The sequence below is a fragment of the Rhodnius prolixus genome, unplaced genomic scaffold (assembly GCF_049639745.1).
Source record: "Rhodnius prolixus isolate KJV_2025 unplaced genomic scaffold, Rpr scaffold_3, whole genome shotgun sequence".
Taxonomy (NCBI): domain Eukaryota; kingdom Metazoa; phylum Arthropoda; class Insecta; order Hemiptera; family Reduviidae; genus Rhodnius; species Rhodnius prolixus.
The window spans coordinates 50,081,204-50,099,016 of NW_027411603.1; the positions used below are offsets into that span (position 1 = coordinate 50,081,204).

A 17,813-nucleotide genomic window follows, 5' to 3' on the forward strand; every position below is an offset into this window, starting at 1 on the left:
CCCAAGCAGCCTGCCATTCCAGGATGGTTCGAAAAACGCTCCTCCCTCGACGCGGCAATAATAATAATTTTTTGAGAAAGTTTGTATTGATGCTAAAAACCGGGGCACATGCAAATATAGAAACAAAACGCTAAGGTTTTAACTCAAACTCGTTTTTAATTTGATCGTCAAAAGCCCTGAATAGTAACAGCTCATTTTTACCATCAATTAACAAAGTCCATTACTCCTATAATTTCGGAAATTGGGCACTCAAATTATTGGATTTTTTTTTTAAATGGATTTCCCGACAATAACACTTTGGATTGATGGCTTAACCGTTTTCAAAAAAATATGGATGAAACTTGTCGTCGATCATCTTAGCGTAATCATACTTTCTTTGTAGGGTTTTAAAATTTTGAAAGGTTTTTTTTTTGGGGGGGGGCTCAGCCTTGTTCAACTTCTGCCTATGAGATAGTTCCCACTATCTTACAGAATTTACTTTATATCATAAATCACTATTCAATCCAATAATGGGACATCTAATAATGGGGGTAAATGCTGAGCGTTCACAAAAAAAACGAGGAAAAACACTTTCAGCGTTTTTTTTAAATTTTTTTCACCTTTCTAAAACGCTTAAAAACCATCTTCAAAATAAGTTTGATTAATTTGGTCACCATTCAAGCTGACCTTTTAAGGAAGGCCGACCAATAAGTGAGGCCTATATTTGAAGTTGAAATCTCCGAGATCAAATGTTTCTAAGATTCTGTTCTACTCAACTCTAGTTACACCAAATTTGATAGTCTAGATACTCTTCTTTAGAGAGTATTCTAAGTTAGCCAACTCATAATCGTCATCGCTGATTGGTCCGTATTCGATATTCAACATGTAATCAAATTTACTTGTGGTCAACAGGTAGTTGTAAATTAGAGTTAAAAAAATATATATATATCCAAGATTCGAACACTTTTTTTTACGAAGAGTATGATAAGTTCACAGATTATTTTTTCAGACAAGTTTTACGTCCAACTACCAAATTAGGTGTCGTGGACGGAGACTACTAACAAACATACTTTACTGTAAATTTCTTTTATTAACCATTAAATAAAATCCAAGGCCTAGACCCCGGGAATCGAATCCACTAAACCAACAATACATCTTAGTTTTGCGGGTCTATCCTATAACCGCCTAACATACTTTACTGTAAATTTCTCGTATTAACCATTAAATAAAATCCGAAGCCTAGATCAGGGGAATCAAACTCACTAAACCAACAATACATCTTAGTTTTGCGGGTCTAGCCTATAACCGCCAAACATACTTTACTGTAAATTTCTCATATTAACCATTAAATAAAATCCAAGACCTAGACCCCCGGGAATCGAATCCACTAAACCAACAATACATCTTAGTTTTGCGGGTCTAGCCTATAACCGCCAAACATACTTTACTGTAAATTTCTCATATTAACCATTAAATAAAATCCAAGACCTAGACCCCGGGAATCGAATCCACTAAACCAACAATACATCTTAGTTTTGCGGGTCTATCCTATAACCGCCTAACATACTTTACTGTAAATTTCTCATATTAACCATTAAATAAAATCCAAGACCTAGACCCCGGGAATCGAATCCACTAAACCAACAATACATCTTAGTTTTGCGGGTCTATCCTATAACCGCCTAACATACTTTACTGTAAATTTCTCATATTAACCATTAAATAAAATCCAAAACCTAGACCCCGGGAATCGAATCCACTAAACCAACAATACATCTTAGTTTTGCGGGTCTAGCCTATAACCGCCTAACATACTTTACTGTAAATTTCTCATATTAACCATTAAATAAAATCCAAGACCTAGACCCCGGGAATCGAATCCACTAAACCAACAATACATCTTAGTTTTGCGGGTCTAGCCTATAACCGCTCGGCTATCGTGGCGCCTGATCTCTGGTTTGTTTTAAATTTAGAATTTTATTTACATATTTTAAATACTTAAAAATAGGTATAGGCAAGGAAATTTATGCATCATTTTTTTTTTCCAATAAAATAGATTCTAATTATATTTGGAAGAATATTGTGATAGATCTGATGATATTTAGGTAACCTTAGAAGATTGTTTCTAAAAATCCTATCTCCGAAAATCCAACACGACTATGAAGGGCAACTTCTTCTTCTTATCTAAATTAATATTAATTCCAAATTAACTCAGTTTAATTTGAAATTACTGTAATTATTTAATACTTCATTAAACGTGATGCTCATTAAAATTAACAATAAAGAAAATTTTAGGGAAAAAAATATGAATAATTTTAAGAATATGATAAAAAATTTGCATTTAGTACTGACATACTGTGAGCAGTAACAAGGTCGTTTTTTAACAATATCTGCAATTAACTACTGAGGAGTAGTGTTTGGCATTTGAACGTGTGGAGGGGATAGCCGGCGATATTGGTTTAGGTTATTTGAACAAGTGGACGTGTTATCAAACCGACAGTGTTCAGCAACATCGCAACCACATCTCTCGATTATTAGCAAAGCACCAAAGGTAATCGATTTCTTTTTTTTATATTTTTTTTTTGCAAAAAATAAAAAATTGTAATCTAAGAAGCGTTCTACTTTTGAGATCTTAGGAGTATTTTTTTAGTGCACTACCGGCTTCCGGACAGTGTTTTCTTTTGTTAAAAGACATCACCGATCACATGTACATATAGATTACATATTTATAGAACTGAAACTTATATTGCAACTATTTTTATTTCTTTCTGGTTTTGTTAAATCGTTTTAGTGCGTTCCCGTTTAACGCGTTATATCCAGAATTGGTCTACACACTGTATGATGTTAGTTAAGGATTAAACTGTGAGGTACCCTTCAACCCCGGGGTCCCCCAAAATTTCGAGGAAATTTCCAGTTAGAGCAGAAAGCCAACAGTTAGTGGGGATCTATCTAAAACATTCCTGGGTGTTAAAGGGTACCCAATCCCGACAGATACTGATAACCCTTTCTCTGATAAGAATACGCGCTTCTTCTCTACGCACTATAGATATTCTTATGTTAAGGGTCTCCTACGTTTAAGGAAACTCTCTCTAATGACAATACTCTTACTCCTTGAAAGCCACCAAGGAAGGGCGTATACTCCATTTAGGCATTTTAGGGAAGCTTCTAGCAAAAGCGATGAGCGGTGGAAAACAGGGAAACTACTTCTTTTAGGACCAAATTTTCCCCTACACTCCAGCCTTATGTTTTTCCGAGGTGTTCTGAGTATAACATATCTCTCTCTCCGCCCACTTCTCAACCCAAGATGAAGAGTAATGAGATTCTGAATTTACTCAATTCTAAGTGTGGAACCATCCTTATTCAAAGGATAAGATAGTGGATTTTTTGTCCCTCTATAAATCAAGCAGTATAAGTAAATAAAGTAATGCTGTTGTGCTTAAAATAACAGCACACTACCAAGAAAGAAAAGCCGAACGCCCTAATTGTTTATTTTCAGCTAAATAATTTTCATTTTTCTTTATTTATTGTTTTGCAACGCATAAAGGAAGGAAACCCTTCCCATAAGTCCATGTAAATGCTAGCGTTATCAACACTTTTAGCCTATAATTAAGATACGCCCAACAAGTAGTTTATTATTTCCATTATCATTTTAAGGGCGACACATTAGCCGAGCGGTTAAAGGCTAGACCCGCAAAGCTAAGATGTATTGTTGGTTTAGTGGGTTCGATTCCCCTGGTCGAGGCCTTGGATTTTATTTAATGGTTAGTATGAGAACTTAATACTAAAGTATGTTAGGCGATTATAGGCTAGACCCGCAAAGCTTAGATTTATTGCTGGTTTAGTGGGTTCGATACTCATGGTTTGGCCTTGGATTTTATTTAATGGTTAATATGGGAAATTTATAGTAAAGTATGTTTTGCTAATCGCCTCCGTCCACGTCACCTAATTAGTAGTTGGACGTAAAGCCTGCCTGAAACAATAGGCAATTACTTTACTTCTTTTTCTGTTTTTACTTATCATTTTAAAATTGAACAGAACAGTTTTTGTCCATAATAGTAATCAACTTATTCGCAAGTATTTTCAATTATTGATATCACTCAAATCATTGCTAAATATTTTATGGTTTACATGCTAGTTGGTATATTTACAAACACTTTAATTCGGTAGGCTCCAGTTTTTTGGGGGGCTCATCGATATGGCCGCTAGACTACATTATAATATTAATGTACATCGATATGGCCACTAGACTACATTATAATATTAATATACAGCGATATGGCCGCTAGACTACATTATAATATTAATATACAATAACATAGCTTATTAAATTAAAGACTAATAATAGATGTAGTCAAATATAACGTACGAATATATTGTGGATAAAGAAGAAATGGTACTTCGCGAAATAGTGAAGTAGAAATCCCATGAAATAAACCCAAAGTTCATCTAAGAACGCTCAAGATTACGATCCCCTGGGAGACGAACAGGCGGAAGATTTGCTCATTTGAAAGTGATGGAAATTAGAGAGCACAAAATGCCGTAGATTAGGGGATCAGCGATTAGAAAGGATGACAAACTCCTGCTTAGTAGTGGATGAAGGTGGAATATCCTGTTCATTTATAAAAAAAAAAAAAAAATCCCGACCATGGATTCAAAATCTTCAGGAATAATTAAGTGCGCGAGCAGAACGATAAAGAAGTAAGGTTCTTTTCCAGTTCAAGTGTTAAGCATTATATAACTAAGTTGAACGGAACGATTCCCATGAGTTCACACAACAAGCGAGCCAGCATGCTGAAAACGCTTGAACGATCTCCCAGCAATACGTACACCCGGAAAATGCTGCTTTCTTTCAAGGGCGAAGAAGGTGACGTAACAACGTGTTGACATTGAAGAAGCGAAGGAAAAGCAGTCCAAAATAAATAGCAAAATAAAACAATGAATAAGCGATAAATGAGTTCCACAAAATAAATATTTTATTTATTTATAATTCCAAGCCACTGGCAGTATTTATTATTTATTTTTGTTTTCATTATTTGTGTTTGTATTTTAATTTTTTATTTGAGTAGTTATTGTTTTCTTTTTTATCGCTCTTAATGTGCGATCGTTTAAACAATATTCTGCACGATAATTGAATTTACGTAATAAATAAAAATGTATATGTATATTGGCATAATGGAATTTCACGTATTTCTTATTGTTGTTTAATCCAAAATGAATAACATTAATATAAATTTTATATATATAATATATACATATATTATTTACTTTTCTTTTTTATTTTTTTATTTTGATTAATTATGTTTGTTCATCATTTTTTGTCAGCAATAAAATCACTATTATAATCATTTCACTACGATTTATTAGGTCGTTGATTGCGATCTACGTAAGATCATCGTTTTTTTTTTTCATTTCCTGCTCATAAGATAGATAACCACCTAAAGAGTTTTGAAAGAGTCTTTGAACTATAAATGATAACGCTATCTTGAAGATCTATTATGGATTTCTGAAGTATCCGAGTCCTAGTTAATGATGGAACTGTAGACAGAGAAACGTATGTTTTGTTTTTTTTTCTTGTAATCCGGCAGATTTTGATGATTATGAGTTCTTCACCGGAAGTGAATAAGTTTCGCCGGAAGATCTAGCGAGTGCGAAATAGTGTTTTTTCAAAAATTCGTCTTGTTTATGTATTTTTCTGTTTAAAATGTGTATGTAATATTCACCCTTACTCACAAACGGGACATACTTTACTATAAATTCCGGGGAGTCGGACCCACTAAACCAACAATACATCTTAGCTTTGCGGGTCTAGCCTATAAACCCACCTAACATACTTTACTATAAATTTCTCATATTAACCATTAAATAAAATCCAAGGCCTAGACCAGGGGGAATCGAACCCACTAAACCAACAATACATCTTAGCTTTGCGGGTCTAGCCTACAACCGTCTAACAAACTTTACTATAAATTACTCATATTAACCAATAAATAAAATCCAAGGCCTAGACCCGGGGGAATCGAACCTACTAAACCAACAATACATCTTAGCTTTGCGGGTCTAGCCTATAAACCCACCAAACATACTTTACTATAAATTTCTCATATTAACCATTAAATAAAATCCAAGGCCCTAGACTGGGGGTATCGAACCCACTAAACCAACAATACATCTTAGCTTTGCGGGTCTAGCCTATAACCGCCTAACATACTTTACTATAAATTCCTCATATTAAACATTAAATAAAATCCAAGGCCCTAGACTGGGGGAATCGAACCCACTAAACCAACAATACATCTTAGCTTTGCGGGTCTAGCCTATAACCGCCTAACATACTTTACTATAAATTCCTCATATTAAACATTAAATAAAATCCAAGGCCCTAGACTGGGGGAATCGAACCCACTAAACCAACAATACATCTTAGCTTTGCGGGTCTAGCCTATAACTGCCTAACATACTTTACTATAAATTCCTCATATTAAACATTAAATAAAATCCAAGGCCCTAGACTGGGGGAATCGAACCCACTAAACCAACAATACATCTTAGCTTTGCGGGTCTAGCCAATAACTGCTCGGCTACCGTGACGCTTACTTAGTGTCTAATAAAGGGCTTCGACATTAGTCGGAATCCTTTCATTTGTTTTTACTTTTAAATCTTAAAAACTGTGCCAAATTCATGATTCTAAAGACAATAGCTGAGAACGTCAGGAGAGCCTTTATCTAGCATATATAACCTTTTGCAGGGGTAAAAGAAATTGATAAAACTCTTTTATCATTATCGCATAATGTAACTAATGTTTTTTTTATTTTACATTACTACAGAACTCATTAATATCAACGTTTATGGCCTGCCAGCTGATATGAGCAATTTAAATATAATTTTTATAAAAATACATTTTTTAAAAAAAATGTTATGTGAACATTCATAGGACTTTCTCTTACGAGTACTTCGTACTTCGATTCTCAAGGTTTCTAACTTATAGATTTTCTCAAATTCTAACTAATCTAACTTTTACTCATCTATCATCTATTTAGTATTATGAAACTATATTTTTATACTTAAAATGATATGTTAGCATGCCCTAAAAGACATGTAGCTGGTGAAAAAAATTATTCAAATCAATTATCTTAGTAAACCATCATTTTGGAAAATTATAGGAAAGAGGAAACTGCATTCAGTAAAATGGTGCTTTTCCTCGATGAGGAATTTTGATCGTGAAGATTTTGATTTTTTGGGAGTTTTCCTACAATACTACTTCTACAAAATCTGGATACCCTAAAATGAATATTTCTGGTGAAAATTGAGGGATTTGAAGCAAGTATTGTTTGATACACTCATCCCGTACACCAGATTTAATTTCATCCCATTAAATCTAAAGGAATTTCTGACCAGAAAACAATTTGAGCCAAAATGAAGCGGTGATATCAGCTGTTTGCTTTATCCTAAGTATTTTACAGCAGTAAAAGTTGGTAAAAGTAAAACTGGGTGGATTTGTACATAATGTATGTGCGTTAGGTTAAGATTAGAGTAGAATGGATCCGTGAACGGTGGTCATTCAGGAATGGCAGCCGAAATAAGGCATTTAAGAATTGCTACTCCCTCTCTGGACAGCCGTAACAGGCCCCTTAAGAACTACTACTACCTCTCTAGACAGCCGTAACAGGCTCTTAAGAAGTGCTTTTGCCTCTCTGGACTGTCTTAATTGGCTCTTAAGAACTGCTACTGCCTTTCTGGACAGCCGTTATCAGGCTTTCAGATGGTCGTATGGCCATCGACACTAGCGTCAGCAGCTTTAGATGGCTCTTTTGCACAATTTCCACGCCCGCACTTCAGAGAAGCAAAGCATTGATTGGGAAAACGTTGAACGAAGTACATTAAACTAATTTTAGGAGTACGCAGTAAAAATAAATGCAATTTTGAATTTAAAAATCACAATCTTTCCAGTTTCAACGTTTTTCCACCCAGGGCGCTAATAAACCTATTCTTCCATTTTTAAGGAACCTCCTTGCTAGACCTCCTAGCGAAGAATAAGAGAAGTTTTGCAAGAATCTAGGGGATATCCTCTAATTGACTTTTCTTTTGTGTGTGAATGCAATATTTTTACATCCATCCTCATTCAACCTATTCTAATGCATTTTAATGTTGCCCGCATATTATTAACTTATGCATATTTGTAAAAAAAAAAAAGTGGGAAAAAAATACTGATGCATGTAATAAATTGCATCCTTGACTTATGTAAATGTTTTCTTATTATCAAAGATATTCCTTGATAGAATTAATGGAATATATATTTTATATGAGAGAGGTAGTTGATAACCTTGCAGCATCATTTGATTTGTTGACTTGATTATTGAGTATTTTTGTGTGTTTTTTTCCCCCTATTAATTACTTTCAATAACAAGAAGTCGTTTCCAGAGTGGAGTAGTTGAATCTTTTTTTGGAGATTTGAATGCCTTAAAAAAAAATCTCTTGATAAAGATCACAAAGTTTCTCCATTTCTGTAGAAAATACTTTATCGATAATTTGACTCGATCACAATGATATCGATCTAATTAATATCGATCGTAGAAAAAAACGCCTTCTTCAACGTCTATTTGTTTATCTTTCCAATAGTTTTGTTCCTTATGCCCTTTGGGGTAAGAGCCATCATCCTTACCATCATTTCAGTAACTATTATAGTTTCTGTAACTCAACCAAACAATAAAATAGAAAATAGAAGAAAATATACTCATATTTTTTTGTCGAAACGTTGGCATAAAGACGAGTTGTTGTTTTTATTTGGACCGATTCTTCGCCAATTTTTGAATCCTTAGTTTAATCGTTTACGGTCACGAAACCAATATATTCATTATTATTATTATTTTTAATGATAATTAAGGCGCGTCAACATCTAAGGTTATTAGCGCCCGGAGCTTTTTCCAGTGCACTGCCGGCCTCCGGACAGTGTTCTCCTCGTTACAGACAACACTGTCCATCACCGGACAGTGAGCTGTAAGAAGCTCCTAGAAAGAGAAAATCTAAGAGTCAGCAGCTGGATTCGAACCTGGGACCTCCGCGTCGGAGTCCAATATGCTAACCTCATAGCTAATCCCTTCCCTTACTATTATAATTATTATTATTACTATATTATTATTATTATTACTTTTATTATTATTATTATTATTAATTACTATTATTATTATTATTATTAATTATTATTATTATTATTATTAATTACTATTATTATTATTATTAATTACTATTATTATTATTATTATTATTAATTACTATTATTATTATTATTATTATTAATTACTATTATTATTATTATTAATTACTATTATTATTATTATTAATTACTATTATTATTATTAATTACTATTATTATTATTATTAATTACTATTATTATTATTATTATTAATTACTATTATTATTATTATTAATTACTATTATTATTATTAATTACTATTATTATTATTAATTACTATTATTATTATTAATTACTATTATTATTATTAATTACTATTATTATTATTATTATTAATTACTATTATTATTATTATTATTAATTACTTTTTTTTTTTTTTTTTTTTTTTTTGGGGCGCATCAACAGCTGAGGTCATTAGCGCCCGGAGCTTTTTCCAGTGCACTGCCGGCCTCCGGACAGTGTTCTCCTCGTTACAGACAACACTGTCCATCACCGGACAGTGAGCTGTAAGAAGCTCCTAGGAAGAGAAAATCTAAGGGTCAGCTGCTGGATTCGAACCCGGGACCTCCGCGTGGGAGTCCAGTATGCTAACCTCATAGCTAATCCCTTCCCTATTTTATTATTTATTTATTAATTACTATTATTATTATTATTAATTACTATTATTATTATTAATTACTATTATTATTATTATTATTAATTACTATTATTATTATTATTATTAATTACTATTATTATTATTATTATTAAAGAAATCATTTGATTATGTTAGCACTGTGAGGAAATGCAGTAAAAGAAATTCGTGTTAAAATTAACAGCTGATTTATTCTCCTATTATTCTTAGAGGTAATTAACACGCCCAATATTCTGTTGACCTTATCACGTGATATTGAATAACTGGTATTAAATAATACCATTCTTAAAGCTTGATAATTTTTTTTTTTTACAGTTATGGAAATAAACAAAAATTAATTTATAAAAAAAAAAAAAATAAGATAAAAATTGGGAGCCATTGTACTATATATATAGATACATATATATATTATATACTATATATTATAATCTTTTACTAGGCAAGTAGAATGTTTAAACAGTTTGGATGATAATGATAACGAACTCGTTCCAAATTGTTTATCTCATACTCCTTGACATATTTTGCATTTTGATTTGCCATTTCATTGGTACCGTCTTGTTAATTATTTGATAATAATTTCTTTTGATATTTAAATAATTTTCATTTAATTAATATTTATTTTCATTACATCTTCTATTGTTCTTTTAATCAATAGTCATCGTGTTTATTTTCTTTCTCCCTCTCCCTCTATCTCTATCTCTTTTTATGCCTCTTTTTCTCAGGCAGCCTCAAAGGCGGGACCTTACGTCTAATTTCTTTTTTCTTTGTCGCAACCTCAAAAGGCGGGGCCTTACGTCTAACCTCTTTTTTTCTTTGTCTCAACCTCAAATGGCGGGCCTTACGTCTAACCTCTTTTTTTCTTTGTCGCTGCCTCAAAGGCGGAGCTTTACGTCTAACCTCTTTTTTTCTTTGTCGCAGCCTCAAAAGGTGGGCCTTACGTCTTACCTCTTTTTTTTCTTTGTCGCAGCGTCAAACTCTTGAAAGAACCTCTCTATAACACGGCGTTATTCGCGAACACTAAATGCTGAGAAATTCTATCGTAAATTCTATGGTACTAATTAGATTTGATACGAGTTACAACGAGTGGTTACTTCCAGATCTTCGTCAAGAAACTTGAGGTAACCAACATTGAATTTTTGGGATATCAAAAATAACCAATTTGGGTTGGATTTCACTGCGTTTCAAACCACTGTTTAATTCAGATTTTCAGTCATTGAATTCTTACTTTGAATTCTCAGCTTTCTGTCAGATTCTGTCATTACAGTTTCTAAAGTGATTCCCTTAGCAGAAAATTGTTATTCCTTATTCATTTTGTTTTTCTAAACAACAAGGTAGTTTTCTGAAAAATGCTCTCTCCACATTTTCATTTACATATTTTTAAAAGAATAATAGTTCATTATGGTAAAACTATTTGTTACGTTTTGATGCACATAAAAACTGGGTCAGGAAAATAATTTTGTTATCTATCGTTTTCTACTTATAATTTACATTTTTATTTTAACATAACAATCGTACATAAGGTGTTTGCATATTGTTTCACACAATATAATGTATTTATAAATAATTTTCTATTGTATAATGTACAATATCTAATAATTATAATTTTCTTCAATGACAGTTACTTCAATCGAAGTGAAAATTAACTCAAATCTAAAAATTCCATTCATTTAGAAAATATGTATCTCGGAAAATATTTGCTCATGTGTGCCACGATAGCCGAGAGGGTTGGGAAATCTTTTTCTCGGAATTGGGAAATCTAAAAAAAAAACGGGGATATTTTCGATGGAAATGAAACTCAATTTAGCAAAACTTTCCTCATTAAAAAGAAAATATTATTAAAATTTAATTTAATTTTGCCCCAAATTATAGAAAAAAAGGTTGGCTATTTACTGGACTCAATATTAGTTAGTTGTTCTTCAATATAAGTTTTATTAAATATTTATTAAGTTTAGAGAAATTACTCGCTTTGGCGGAACGTGCACTAAAATTGGAAAGATTATTTAGAAAACTAGCATAGATGAAATGCAAAATAGAAGTTCCACAATAGCCGAGTGGTTAGAGACACAGCCCGCAATACAGATGTGTATTATGGTATAGCAGGTTCAATTCTCCCTTTTGGCTTTTTGGATTTTATTTCAAGATTTAAAATAAAAGAAATATTAAGTATAGTTAGTTACTGTTTTAAACAGTTATTGGTTTCCGCCAATGATAAGGTTGTTGAACTTAACGCACGCCTAAATAAAAGTCGCATTACTTGAAGTAGTTACTTAGTTTTATGCTTTAAATATATTCTTTATTATCAGTGAAGCGAGTAAAAGAACTATTCGATAATGAGGACGTCAATCAATATGGCGGTTGTGTAGGTGGAATTGTGGGAGTAAACAGTGTTCTATGTGGGTTCGTCTGCGTCAGGGATTATATTATGAGTAGCTACTTATAACGTGAGGGGAGTTTTGTGATTTTAAAGTAAATTTTAGTGTAATTATACTATTTTACTAGGGCATTTTTGAGATCTTCCACAAAAAAAAAAGAAGATGTTTGAATAAGAACTCCAAAAAGAAGATCACAAAATTCATATTTTGTTCCTACGTATTAGACTTAAAAGAACAGAACAAAACTGATGTTTTCGTTAACTTAAAAGATTCTTAGACAATAGATCTGAACTGTCTCTTGACAACCAAAAAAAAAACTAATTTATACTTCTATTTTAAAACCCATCTGGGTTTTATGAAATTGAGTTGTGGGGTTCAACCAAACTCACCAATCTCCACAGAATTCAATCTCTACATAAACGCTCCATTTTATGTCTCTCACCAGATTTTATATTCAGATCAAGTCGCAAATCCTCTAGCTCGAAATCTTTCTACTAAAAATCTTCCTGACAAGACCCAACAAGACGCGTTAAAAGACAGTTTGGCCTTGTGATCTCCTCTCCAATGAAGAGATTAACTACAATAATAGTTTAGTGTTTAGGGTGTTATCACTGGGTAACTTGCCCTCTCTCGTTTGCCCTTTTCTGTCCACTGTTATAATTCAGCCCTTGCGATGTGATTGTAGCCCAAATAAGGGAGTAAAAAGTAAATTTCTCTAATTAGTGGTTATGCTGTACATTACACTTAAATGACACATTAGAGCAGAGGTTATTAACTTTTTTTTTTTTTAGTCCCAAAGATCGATTTAATTTCTCTTAACTATCTGCAACTCTTCCAGTAACCAATTGTATTCAATTATACCAATTATGTCCACCTGGAAGAGATTGGTTATACTTCCAAGGTCACCTGGAAGACATTGGTTACACATACTTGAATGAATTTCCTTTGCTTTCATACCTTTCTTTCTTTACAAAGTACTCAATCACTGCTCGAATCTCAGTTTTTTCCATTATCACAAATCACTACGCGGGAACAACAACAAAGAGTCGTCACTACCACTCTCCTGCAGCAAGAGCACTGACGCGCCACGTGTTCACTCACAAAGGATGTGTGATTATTGCACGGGTACCTCGTTGCTCTAGCACAAACATCTAGCGGTGATTCCGAGAACTTTTCAAACCACCCTCGTACTATGGTCATAAAGCCACCAGTTGGTAACCAAAAAATTTAATTTGGAACCTTACAACCATATCTCAAGTTTTAGAAAATTTGTTCTTTACACCTAACTGTTGACCATTCATTGAAATATCATTATCAATTCAAGAAGTGTCTTGAATTTGTTTTTCTTTGAAGGGGAAAAACGAAAATTACACTCATAAGTTATTTTTTAGATAACAGAGGGAGGAAAAAAAGAAAAGTTAATTACCACAGTTCATGACCTTTATGAGTGGCATTTGAAGACGACAGTAAGAGCACTCAACATTGTCGAACTTATCTCTAAAGCAGAAAGAAGATTGGATAAGATCTTTGCCAACCAAGGTCAAGAATAAGGACGTTTATCAGTTAGAGGATATTGCATGATGTTATTTCCGTCGTGGCTACTTCTTCAGACCTGTTGTTTTTATTATTATTATTTTTAACTTGACATCTACATTTTTTTTTATATTCAGATAATTTGTGGTTTTGAAAAACAGATAAAAAAGTTATTAACATTGAAAGATTTTTGAAGGATCAAATTGATCACGATTAAACCTTCACCTAAAAAAAATATAGGTCACTGTCCCCGAGTACGTCACTTCCTTTTATAGCATTTTGTTTTCTTTTTTTTAGCTAAGACTTTCTAAGAAGAAGTACAATATTTCGATTTTGCTTCAAGTTTACGATATTGTAACTTTACCGGAAGTAAACGTGAATTAGTCTCCAACTGTTTATCAGAGTTCGGTGGAAAATTGGTTTCACCTAAAATGAAAATTTCTGAACAGCTTTCCCACCCCCTCACAGTTTTCGGAGGTTTTTCCGCTGAAAGCATTTCAGCTGATCTCCATGGAAACCTTATTATGAACAAAAATTATCTTCTTTTTTTTTTATAATAATAACAACAAAATGTTTAAAAAAAATACATTCACGTAAGAATACATAAAATTTCAAGTTGTGAATCAGATAAGATACACTCACTTAATGTTCGGGCTTAAACACAACTTTCAGTAATACTTTACAGTAATTCTAATGTACGGAAGTTAATAAAACTGTGTTTATCACTTAAATATAGTCGGCGAGAGGTTTACAAAAGTTTCTTGCAAAGATTTATGAACGGATCTAACTGTCATAAAGCAAGGCACTTTGATCTTCTTCCCTTATCAAAACCTGACACTCAAATCTCACAATTTGCTCTCTCCTACTTCTAGAGAAATATTTGAAATCAAGAAAAATTTATTATTACATCAAAGCAATGAGTAATCAAATGCAAAGAATAGCATTTTTAATTGTTTGCACAGCTGTTCAATGTGGGTACCAAAATAATTGAAAGAATAGCATTTTTAATTGTTTGCACAGCTGTTCAATGTGGGTACCAAAATACTTGAAAGAATAGCATTTTTACTCGTTTGCACAGCTATTTCAAGTGGGTACCAAAATACTTGAAAGAATGGCATTTTTAATTGTTTGCACAGCTGTTCAATGTGGGTACCAAAATACTTGAAAGAATAGCATTTTTAATTGTTTGCACAGCTGTTCAATGTGGGTACCAAAATACTTGAAAGAATAGCATTTTTAATTGTTTGCACAGCTGTTCAATGTGGGTACCAAAATACTTGAAAGAATAGCATTTTTAATTGTTTGCACAGCTGTTCAATGTGGGTACCAAAATACTTGAAATAATAGCATTTTTAATTGTTTGCACAGCTGTTCAATGTGGGTACCAAAATACTTGAAAGAATGGCAATTTTAATTGTTTGCACAGCTGTTCAATGTGGGTACCAAAATACTTGAAAGAATAGCATTTTTAATTGTTTGCACAGCTGTTCAATGTGGGTACCAAAATACTTGAAAGAATGGCATTTTTAATTGTTTGGACAGCTGTTCAATGTGGGTACCAAAATACTTGAAAGAATAGCATTTTTAATTGTTTGTACAGCTGTTCAATGTGGGTACCAAAATACTTGAAAGAATAGCATTTTTAATTGTTTGCATAGCTGTTCAATGTGGGTACCAAAATACTTGAAAGAATAGCATTTTTAATTGTTTGCATAGCTGTTCAATGTGGGTACCAAAATACTTGAAAGAATAGCATTTTTACTCGTTTGCACAGCTATTTCAAGTGGGTACCAAAATACTTGAAAGAATAGCATTTTTAATTGTTTGCACAGCTGTTCAATGTGGGTACCAAAATACTTGAAAGAATAGCATTTTTAATTGTTTGCACAACTGTTCAATGTGGGTACCAAAATACTTGAAAGAATGGCATTTTTAATTGTTTGCACAGCTGTTCAATGTGGGTACCAAAATACTTGAAAGAATAGCATTTTTAATTGTTTGCACAGCTGTTCAATGTGGGTACCAAAATACTTGAAAGAATAGCATTTTTAATTGTTTGCACAGCTGTTCAATGTGGGTACCAAAATACTTGAAAGAATAGCATTTTTAATTGTTTGCATAGCTGTTCAATGTGGGTACCAAAATACTTGAAAGAATAGCTTTTTTACTCGTTTCCACGGCTGTTCTAAGTACCCTAAATACTTGAAAGAAAATCATAAGTACCATTTTCGTAAAATTCTTCCAACACAGATACCTTATTAGAAATCTTGAATCTTATCTACTACTCCCTAACCAACCAATCATAGATCAAAAGTGGGTAGCCTGTTGATCTTCAAAGAACTCTACTAAAAAGAGTTTGGTTAAAAGCCACATTATGCAGTGAAACCACAATGCCCAACCAGGAATGTAACGAGGATTGTAACAGTCACCCGTGGAAAAGAAAGCAACTTCCCAACTGTAAAACAGCTATTTGATTGCATTGGGAACCCAACGAACTCAACGATTAAAGATCATTGGTAAAGCAGTTGCGGCTGACCAAATCCCTTTGGAGAAATTGATTTCGCAAATTTTTGAAACACTTGCAAATCCAATTCGATTCTTAATTTAGACAATATCGAGCCCACAAACAAACAAAATTATTTATGAAAATTGCGTAGAAGTATAAATGTTCGTGATTTTTCCTCGATAAATGTTTTGAAATGGCAACTTTGCAATTTTAATTAAATAACTGATGTCCAAACTTATTTCATTTTAACTCATGATACGTTTTATCCGTGTAAACATTACCTTTTTACAACAAAGTCCTGTGTACTTTATGAGAGAGAATTTCCAGCATCAATTTTTTAAGTACCTTTTTATAAAAATGAAGAAGAAAATTATTCCGTATTTCTGCGAGATTCAAAGCTCGCTTGAGATGATAACTGGCAGCGTTGTTCGGTGTGTAGATTGCAGGATGTTGCGATAAATATAAGCAGCCCAAGGGAGTGTGAGAGAGACAGAGACAGTGACAGAGAGGGAGGGAGATATAATTCGTGAATAATTGAAATGAACATCAAAGCTGGATTCTGCGAGCATTCTGTGTGCCCTTTTTGGTCCATTTCTGCTAGAATGGCCTAAAATTCTCTTTCTACTTAATCCAAATTCTCCTTTCAGAAGCCCTTCCATACACACTCCAGCATTGCCCTAGTAGCCCTTTTTACCTGCTGGTTTTCACCTGTTAAATTCATTAAATAACATTTCTGTTAATGTAATACTCGTTCACCATGTATCTTGTAAAGATACAAATAAACCGGGCAAGAAATACAATCTTTGATACTACGCATGCGTGTTCTGAAGCAAATAATTGTTCAGTTAATATTCATTTTCTTTTTATCTATTAAAATGAAGTAATTAAAATTTAGTAAAATTAGAACATTTTCTATTTAATAATGACGTAATGTAAATTATGTTTTTTTTTAAGTTGGAATTTTTAGTGGAATTTTCCCGCTTCATAGTTCTGCAAAAAAAGCAGTCATTCAATTTTTTTTTTGACGTGAATACGTTTTTAAATTTGCTATCATATGGAGGCAATCCAAAAAATCTAATGATAACAAAATCGGGAGATACAGTTTGGCATTATAGTTTCGAATCTATCGTCTACATCCACTGGATAGCTAAAGGATCAAAGAATTCATTACGATAAGCGAGGACTGTGACGCATCGCGCGCGGTGGAAGGGGAAGCGCCGCCATTTTGAGATCATTTTGCTGCGTATCGAAATTTGCAATTAGTATAACTTTTGACTCGGAGAAGCTATGATGTTCGTTTAAGTTTTAATCGTCAACTGTCGTCACAATCTCTCGATTGTATATAAAACATTGGTGTAAAATAGTGACAGTGAATATAATAAGGTGTTAGAATAAAAAAATTGTATCAAAAATATATAATGTCGGCCTATACGCGTCGAAAAGCCAAAACCAAATACAGAGATCGGTATACGATTGGGAAAGGGCTTCTCAAGAACAATCGAATGGTAATAATAAAACACCATATGATCGAGTAAAGCTGTGCCTAGGAGCGTAAAAGAATGAATGCGGCCGAGCGGATCAACGACGGTGTCCAGTAC

At 33.0% G+C, this 17,813-nt stretch overlaps 1 protein-coding gene across 1 annotated transcript in view; it reads left to right on the top strand.

Annotated features, from left to right (window-relative positions):
* Nucleotides 1–2,397: 2,397 nt before the first annotated feature.
* LOC141453407 (sulfotransferase 1 family member D1-like) overlaps nucleotides 2,398–17,813 on the top strand; it is a 40,622-nt gene continuing 25,206 nt past the window's right edge. Inside the window, exon 1 of the mRNA XM_074126610.1 lies at nucleotides 2,398–2,530. The gene's annotated coding sequence lies outside the window, so the exon portion shown is untranslated. The remainder of the gene's footprint in view (nucleotides 2,531–17,813) is intronic.